At 52.0% G+C, this 9341-nt stretch overlaps 1 pseudogene across 1 annotated transcript; it reads right to left on the bottom strand.

The window, feature by feature from the left end:
* Window positions 1-2652: 2652 nt before the first annotated feature.
* Window positions 2653-7344, bottom strand: LOC308658306 (heme oxygenase 1-like; annotated as a pseudogene). Its single transcript has 2 exons — window positions 6574-7344; window positions 2653-2765 (listed from the first exon to the last, which is right to left on the bottom strand). The product of its transcript is annotated as a heme oxygenase 1-like (transcript).
* Between the last annotated feature and the right edge of the window lie 1997 nt (window positions 7345-9341).

Raw genomic sequence — 9341 nt, 5'->3', positions numbered from 1 at the left:
CCCTAAAACAAGGGTCCTCAAGGGAGCAGAGGACAGCTAGTCTCCTCTGCATGACTGGTCACACAGCTCTGTGAGAAAGAGTACTGGAGTTGGGTTCCAGGGTGGTTCCCCAGGTGGGCCTGGGCAGGTTCCTCAGTGTAGTCTTGAAGGGCAGCCTTGAACCTGGTGGGCCTTTGTCTCAGGAGCATGTAAAAGAATGTCCATCAAAGTGGGTTTATCCTACACAGTTTACTTTTTTTTTTTTTTTTTTTTTTTGGTACTGGGGATTGAGCCCAGCAGTCTGTACTAATAAACTACATTCCCAGTCTTTTTTATGTTTTATTTGAGACAGGATCTCCCTAAGTTGCTGAGGCTGGCTTTAAACTTTGATCCTCCTGCCTCAGCCTCCTGAGTCACTGGGATTACAGGCGTGTGCTTCAGGTGTGTAACGCGGTTTACTTTTCGTTAACCCAAAAGCACTGTTTGAACCCAGAGATAGCAAAGCCATCGTTGCTGAGAGGCCAGCCCTGTGGGGTGGGCTCTGGGAGGCATTCTTTGGGCATAGTTCCAAACTCCTTCCAGTGCTGGAATTTGGAGACCTGGTGACCTCAGCCTGGCTCATGAGCCTGGAACTCATACCTCCATGTGCAAGGTGGAAGCAAAGGTGGGTTCTTTTGTTTTTTCAAGTTGTAGATGGACACAATGCTTTTACTTTATTTATTTTTAAGTGGTGCTAAGGATCGAACCCAGTGCCTCACATGTACCAGGTGAGTGCTCTCCCACTGAGCCCCAGTCCCAGCCCATGGATTCCTATTCACAGATATCAGGTCTGTCAGGGGGTGTCACCCAAAGCCAAGAAATGCCAGTGGGCCCTGGAACTACAGTGGTGAGCAAGACCTTCCTGGGCTGGGTAAAGATGGGCGCCATGGTCAACTGGTCGACCTAGGACGTGCCTTCCACTCACACACTTGGCCCAATGAGGCCCTGGGGAACCCCACAGAAACACCCGCCCCTGCCTGTCCCTTCCCTGCTTGGAGACCTTCTGGGCTGGATGCCTGACCACACAGCGGAAAGTTACCAACTGTGGCCCTGAGGGAGAAATCTGAGGAGCTTATCTCTTCTCTTAATCTTATTTCTTGTACAGTGAAAACTGTAATAACACTAATGTGTTTACTTGTTTGCTGTATTCTACAATACATTTGAAAATAACAATTTTAATATTACTGCCAAAAATAAACCTGTGGAGGAAAGCATTTAAAAATATTTCTTTCTTGTCCTTAAAAACATTACAGTGGGCTGGGGATGTGGCTCAAGCGGTAGCGCGCTCGCCTGGCATGCGTGCGGCCCGGGTTCGATCCTCAGCACCACATACAAACAAAGATCTTGTGTCCGCCGAGAACTAAAAAATAAATATTAAAAATTCTCTCTCTCTCCTCTCTCTCTCTCTAAAAAAAAAAAAAATTACAGTGCTCAGAAAGAACTTGAAATATTCTCTGGTTATTTTATCAGTTTTAATAAGGAGTTAATGCATTCCCACACACTCACCCCAGTTTGATTTACTTTTTTGGATGTGGGATGTTTACAGATATGAAAGTCACGCTATACAAAGCCATAATCAGAATCATTCCTGAGGAGGGCTCTTCCCCTTCATTCTCGCTAGTTTCCGGTTTGTCCTTCCTGAGTTGCTTCTTCAGGGAGTGCACTGTGTGGGAGGGGACAGCAGTTGACATTAAGGAAATGACATGAAGCTGAGGCCAGAGGAGTGACCATCAGGCATCACCCAGTCAGAGTTTATTACTTAACGCCAAACATTCACCAGGATATTTTGGTCTGACCAGAGAGGGCAAGCATGCCACCCGTGATTCATCTTCCATTAATGCAGCTAACATGCACCTGACTGGGTTTGTGTGGGTGCCAGAGCTATTTGAGAGGTGCTAGGCTGAGGTGGGGCAGCGGTGGGGGTCAGGGGTGGGGAGCACAGGGTTGGAGTCCAGAGGGCCAGTTGGACACCTTGGGTACCAGGTCTCAGTTTTCTTTTCTGCAAGCGAGCGGATGATGTGTGCTTCCGAGGGTCCTCAGAGTACAGAAGACCATGATGGGCAGGGCACAGGGCTAGATTCACAAGGGCTCACCTGGGTCAGGCCGTTTCCAGCCCATTGGTCATGACAATCCAGTGAGGTGAATGGAGTGTGATCCCCATTTTGTAGATGACAGAGAAAGGCATGGAAGAGACTGGACTCTACCACCCATGCTCTTGACCTTCACCGCTCATTTCAAACCTGAAGTGTGAGTCTTGGCTTCCAGAGGCCCACAGCCTCGTCAGGGGAAGGAGTCAGGCTACAAGTGGCTCATCCAAATCCAGAATCCACCGTGTAATGTCTAGTTGTCAACATTAAGACAAAGGAAGATAAGGTACCTGGTGTAGAGGAAGGTGTTTCAGATACTTGACCTTGAAGTAAAGGTGAGTGGGAGTTTGCTGGGGGCTGGAGAGGTGGAGAAAGTCATTCCTAGACTGTGCAAAGGCCCAGGAGTTGGATCAACTCCCTTGCAAGGAGTTGCAAGTCCAGGGGGTGGGGGAGGCACTTCGGAGCAGCTGAGATTGGAGGAGGCAGAGGCCAGATTCTGCAGAAGTGGGTATAAATCTAGCTCTCCCTTGCCCTACCTGCAAGGTGCTCATCCTTCTTCAGCTCCGCTTTCCTCATCTGCAAAATGGGAACAATCAGCTCTAGAGATGCTGCTGTTCACCACAGCCCACACCACTTCACCACCTGACTCATCAGCAACACCTGCAAGGTGGGGAGAGGACACAGGATGCTAACCTAGGAATGTCAATCTGGCCATAGTGGGCAGGCAGACTGAAGAAAGGAGAGAAGGGCAGGGAGAAGGGTTAGGGGGCTATGGTCACCACCACAGCGGGAGGTGTCCAAAGGACAAGGATGATCGAACTAGTAGCAGCCTGGGAGAGGGATGGTCCGGAGGCTCTGGGGCTACCTGCCCGGAGGCCTGGGATCAGGGACAGAAAGCTGAATGGGATCTGGCACAGTGGCACACACCTGTAATCTCAGCGACTAGGGAGGCTAAGACAGGAGGATCGAAAGTTCAAGGCCAGTCTGGGCAATTTAGGGAGACCCTATCTCAAAATAAAAAATAAAAGGACTAGAGATGTAGCTCAGCAGTAGGTAAGACAGAAAAAGCAAGCAAATGAGGACATGGATGGGGGAGGGGTGCATTTTTAGCCCCAAACCTAGGAGAGGCCACCAGTGAGGCAGATGCTCAGCTGGGAGGGGTAGATCATCCAGGGAACAAGGTGGGGCCCAGGGGAGGCTCAATGTAACCCAGCTTTAAAAAGGGTGAGGCTGGCAAAACAGATCTCAGCTTATCAATTCCCTCAGGTCCTTAAAAAATTGAATTATAATGTGTGTCTAAAGTGTGCACATCCTAGCTGGGAGGGCTGTGTGGCAGTCATTTCCTCTTGCTGGCCGATTCCCACCGGTAGGGGTGGAAGTGGGTCCTGAGTACAGTTAACAAACAGGAGGCTGGGGTGCACTCCTGTAATCCCAGTGGCTCAGGAGGCTGAGGCAGGAGTATCGAAAGTTCAAAGCCAGCCTCAGCAATGGTGAGAAGCTAAGCAACTCAGTGAGACCCTGTCTCTAAATAAAATACAAAATAGGGCTGGGGATGTGGCTCAGTGGTTGAGTTCCCCTGAATTCAATCCCCTATACACCCCCCAACAAAAAATGTGCACATCCTGCGTTCAGCTCAGTTGCTTTTACCCATTCCTGTCCAGCTGTGTCATCACCCACTGGATGAAGATGTAGGTGGCTGTGGATACTCCAGCAAGTCCCCTCCTGCTTCTTCCCAGTTTTCTCCTCTACACCCAGTACCCCTCCCCGACTCCATGCCTACACGGACCACCGCTCTGTGTTCTCTGTAGGTTTTGTGCAGAGAAGAGTCAGAACAGGAGGAGAGGAGGGGCCTGACCCCAAGTGAGACAGGAAGTGGGGCCTGAGCCCAGCTCTCCGGATGGACTTAGCAGGTGTGGTGAGAGTCAAAGGCCAGAACCCTGAGGGCGGACCCTTCCCTGTACTTCTCTTCTCTGCAAAAATACAAGTCCCTCACGTCACTGGCCAGCTCCTTCCCAGGACTACAACCACTTGCCCCTTCTCCTCCTCCTCCCTCTGGCTGCCTCTTCTTTCACCCTAGCCTGGAGGCACCACCATCCTCCTCTGTCCCAAGTGAGGCCACCTCTGGTAACTTATTGGGATTCAGGGAGTGCACCCCCAGGGCTTAGCCTTCCCGGGCTGAAGGGATGGGAAGCGCCCAGGCAGCTGCTGGGGTGAGCAGAGCAGAAGGCTCGGCCTTGGGCTGCAGGGAAGAGCACTGCCCCTTTAAGGAGGCCTCCCTGGAGCCCCCCATCATGGATGCCTGTCGGACAGCAGCCTGGCTCCTCCTAGACTCTTGGAGAATCTTCTCAGGTAATTATACCTCCTAAGGCTTTCATCCCGGCACCTTCAAAGCACCTGCAATTAAGGTGCACCCCACCCCCCCTTTGAAGCACTGCATCCAGGTTCACCCAGGGCAGGCAGGAGGCCTAACGCGTCCCTGCAGTCCTAGGCCCGGGACACCCAGGTCTCTGGCTCCCCGTCCTCCATTAAATCCTCCAGGACCAGACCCCCACGTCCCGGGACGCCCCTGACCCTCAGGGTACCTGCCTTGCCTGACGACAGCGGTCCTGGATACTTGGCAGCAACTAGGGATTTTGTAAAGAACCTAAAACCTGTTCCAGCGACGCCAAGGACACTGGCCGTAAATCCTCCTCTGTGGCCTGCTTTGTTGGCGTGTCTGTTTTGGCAAAGCAAATTTAAAAAGGGACCCACCTACCTGCGTTGGAGGTACGGGTCCAGGTCCGCGCAAAGAGTCAGAGAGAGGTTTCTTCCCTCCTGGGTCTCTGCTCAGGCTCGTCTCACAGCCTCCTGTCAATCATCTCAGGCCACATCTGTGATTCACTCCCACGCCCCAGGTGGTGCCCCCCAGGAATGGCCTAGTTCTGCCTGCTGATGACGCCTGAACGTCACCACCCTGCCTGCTGGGAGGGCAGCGTGGCAGTCATGTCTGCTGGCCGATTCCCACGGGAGGGGTGCAAGTGGGTTCTGGGTTCAGTTAACAAACAGGCTTGGGGCCTGCTCTGTGCCAGGCTGCTCCCGTGGCATTGCCAAGGAGCGTTGCCTTCCCGCGCCTCAGTTTCCTCGTCTGCCAAACGGCAGTCGGCAGTCACGGCTGCTTGCTGAGTTCGCCAAGAGCTTTGTGCTTGGCCTTCCTCGGGGTGAGCACTCAGGAAACGGCAGTTGTGAGGAAGACGCTGAAGACGCGACTGTCAGTCCCTGAACGTCAGGCTTGGGGGACACAGAAAGGACTTGATGGACTTCTAGAATTTTCCTGCTCCTTTAACCACACACCCATAGGTAAACGTACATGCATACGTCTTTGCATACGGGACACAGCCCATGTGTCTTCCAGGGTGTGATGTTTTCTTTTTTCCTCTTAACCAACTGAAGCTTTATCAGGGACTTGAAGGAATTTAAGAAAAGGACAGGGATGGAGGTCAGAGTGAGGAAGCGTATGTCAGGTGGTGCTCCAGCCTCGGGACGCTGGTGTTCAACCAAAGAGGTTGTTGGAGTGGAGTTGCTGGAGTCAGTGTTTGGGGCAGGTTCGCTTCAAAATTGATCCAAGGAGCCAGGTGTGGTGGCCACACACCTGTAACACAGCGGCTCAGGAGGCTGAGGCAGGAGGATGGCAAGTTCAAAGCCAACCTCAGCAGCTGAGTGAGGCTCTTCCGCAACTTAACTAGACTCTGTCTCTAAATGAAAAGCAAAAAGGGCTGGGATGTGGCTCAGTGGTTAAGCGCTCCTGGGTTCAATCCTGGTACAAAAAAAAAAATTTTTTTTCCATGAAGCCTGTTTATGTTTTCACTTAAACACAGGAATTTCAGAAAGGCTTTCTTACTCTGTTTATTATTGTAGGCATCACAAACAACAATTGTTTTTTCCTTTTTTGCTGTTTTTTTTTTTTTGGTAGTAAATATCTATTTACTGAAGACTGTTCTATGCTCCTCTATCTCAGTACATTGAGGACAAAACTGATCATTCTCCGAAAGGTCACCACATTGATTATATCAACTTAAGACTCAGGCCCCTATTTCCAGCCTATTAGAAAGCCTAATCATTATGCTTCTTGCACAAAGCCCACCATATGATTAAGGAAAGTTATGTACATAGGAAAGTTAAGACATGTCACCTTGACTAAGAAGCCAAGAAACAACTGAGAAAGCAGTTTTGAGAAAAAGTGTAGGAATTAAGTAGCTTTAAGAGATTTTTAGAATGTTAGAAACATAAGGTTAGTGATAGGTTAGGAGACAGAGTCTGGTTATGTAGTTTGGCATTAGTTAATTAACTAAAGGTCACATCCTGGAAAAATATAAACTGAAGACTCCTGTCTCATCCTTTTCGCCGAAGCCAACTCCAGGACCCCCTGGACCCCGCTAGGGCAGGACCCCAGCAGTTCGTCCCTTTCAAAGGGAGCCCAGGAAGCCCTCACCTGGCAGCCGGCCGCTGGCACGGTGGCGAAGGCCTGCTGCCTGTGAGGGGTGCTGGTCCTCGGGGTCCTGGTTCAGCAGCTCCTGCAACTCCTCAAACAGCTGAATGTTGAGCAGGAACGCGGTCTTGGCCTCTTCGGTGACCCTCTGCCTGACCTCGGGGGTCATCTCCAGAGTGTTCATGCGGGAGCGATAGAGCTGCTTGAACTTGGTGGCGCTGTCGATGTTGGGGAAGGTGAAGAAGGCCAGGCCCTCTCCAGAGCTGGGCAGGTCCAGGGCCTTCTGCGCGATCTTCTTGAGGACCTGGCCCCCCCCCCCCCCGACAGGTCGCCCAGGTAGCGGGTGTAGGCGTGGGCCACCAGCAGCTCGGGCTCCCTGCGCCCCACCTGCTGGAGCCGATCCACGTAGCGGCGTGTCGCTGCCGTGTAGGGGACGGCCTCCTGCCAGCTCGGCCCGTACCAGAAGGCCATGTCCCGCTCCAGCGCGGCCCTGCGGTGCAGCTCCTCGGGGAAGTAGAGCGGGGCGAAGACGGGGTTGTCCTTGTGGCGCTCGATCTCCTCCTCCAGGGCCACGTAGACGTGGTACAGGGACGCCATCACCAGCTTGAAGCCCTTCCGGGTCACCTGGCCTCTCTGGAAGTTCCTCATGAACTCGGCATTCTCTGCCTGGGCGTGCACCTCCTTGGTGGCCTCCTTCAAGGCCTCCTTCAAGGCCTCGGACAGATCCTGGGGCAAGCTGTCGCTCTGCGGGAGGTCCATGGCTCGGGCTGGCGCGGTGGCTCTGGCAGGCAGCGGCTGTCCTTTTTTGCTGTTTTCGGTGTGGGGATCAAACCCGGTACCTAGTGCATGATAGGCAAGCGCTCTACCACTGAGATACAGCCCCAGTCCCAGAAACTCATACTGAAGAGCTTAAAATGTGCCAGGCCCTGAGCTACGAGAATTCCCTGGGGTATTTCATTTAATTCAGCCCCCACACCAACCCCCAGAGGGTGGTTCTGGTATGAAACCCATTTCACAGGCGAGGAATCAGAGGCTCACTGAGGCCCGGGGCCTGGTGACCTGTCAGGGCCCGCCTGGAATTTGAACAGGTGGTTTGGCCACTGCCTGGACTACAGTAGGCCTCCAAGTAGCCACTCCACATTGATGGCTCTGTCCTTATTCCCTCCATCTCTGTTTTGGCTCCTGGGCTCCCTTCAGGGACTCAGCCCTCTGAGTACTTGTAGCTTGGAAAGGGATGACTCCACCTTTTGTCTCCAAGCACGAGGCCGTGATCTGGGTCCCACCACTAATGCTCTGTGCTTCTCCACTACAGTGACCGGTTCAGAGACAGGACGGTGACCCAAGCTGGGCCAATCAGAGGTGATCCTGGGGCAACTTTGGAATTCTTGGGAGAGGGACCCTCTCCACCACTGAGGTGAAAGGACACCTGGGAAGGAGGCCATGCACACACACACACACACACACACACACACACACACACACGGGGGAGGGGGGGAGGAGTAAGAAACAGGGAGGGAAATGGCATCTCAGCCACCCTGTATGAGCCTTCAGTCTAGCTTTCTCTACCTTGAACTTCCTAATTGAGTGAACCCATAAATTCACTTTATTTAACTTAGTTTGAATTTTATTTTGTTAATATTGGGGATTGAACCCAGGGGCACTTTACCACGAAGCTACATCCTTAGCCTTTTTTATTTTTTATTTTGAAGACAGGATCTCACCAAGTAGCCGAGGCTGGCCTCAAACTTGTCATTTCCTGCCTCAGCCTCCCGAGTAGCTGGGATTACAGATGTGCACCACTGCACCTGGCTTAATTTTGATTTTAGTTCATTGCCACCAACAAGGTCTAATTCAGATGTTAGTTGAGGCTTCTGTAGGCAGTTGCTTGATGGTCAGTCAATGTTTTCATAGATATTTATCAGGACAATCCTGCCAGATGAGTCATTCTTAAAATCCAATTATTGATGGGGAAACTGAGGCTCAGAGAGGCAAAGCCACACACCTGAGATCACACAGCTGGGAAGGAATGGGGCAGAGCCTGTGCTCTGGCTACCCACCCACAGACAGACACCCAGCCAGATGCCCTACAGCACCCTGGGGACCTTGGGGGAGACACTGTGGCTGTAGGTGAATGAGTTGGGAGTGGTCTGGGCCACAGGCCACTCAGGAGCTTGCCTCTCCCAGGCCTCTGCTCTTCCCTCCAGGCTGCTCTGGACTTGGCCATGAGGGAAAGTTGACAGCTGGACTTGGGCCTCACTTGTGCCTTGAGCACTCGGAACTGCCACCAGTGAGCAGCTTCGGGAATGCAGCCAAACTCCCCTCCACATCTGGCACCCAGCAGAGGGGCAGGCTTTTTGTCTGTGCACATTCGTGAGCTGGGCATGGGAGGACCCAGAGAAGTCCCACCTGAGTCCCTATTCTTCAGAGTTCCAAGCCTGGAGCGTCCTGGGGGGAGACAGATGTATTCAGATGAACTATGATAGGAAGTGAGAAGAAAATAGAGAAGGAACATTACATCATTTCTTTCAATAACTTTTTTTTCCTTAGTTTGAAAATATGACATGATTTGCAAACAAAGTTTGAAAAATACAAAGAAGTAAAAAAAAAAAGAGAGATAATTGTTGTTTATAACACTGCCACTTAAGAGGACCCACTGAAGCCAGGTGTGGTGGGGCGCGCCTGTAATCTCAGTGGCTCTGGAGGCTGAGGCAGGAGGATAGCAAGTTCAAAGTCAGTCTCAGCAACTAGTGAGGCCCTAAGCAATTCAGTGA

This window comes from Spermophilus citellus, assembly GCF_964194105.1.
Source record: "Spermophilus citellus genome assembly, chromosome: 10".
NCBI lineage: Eukaryota > Metazoa > Chordata > Mammalia > Rodentia > Sciuridae > Spermophilus > Spermophilus citellus.
The sequence above is the reverse complement of the archived record's forward strand: the minus strand, read 5'-3'. Positions and strand labels throughout refer to the sequence as shown.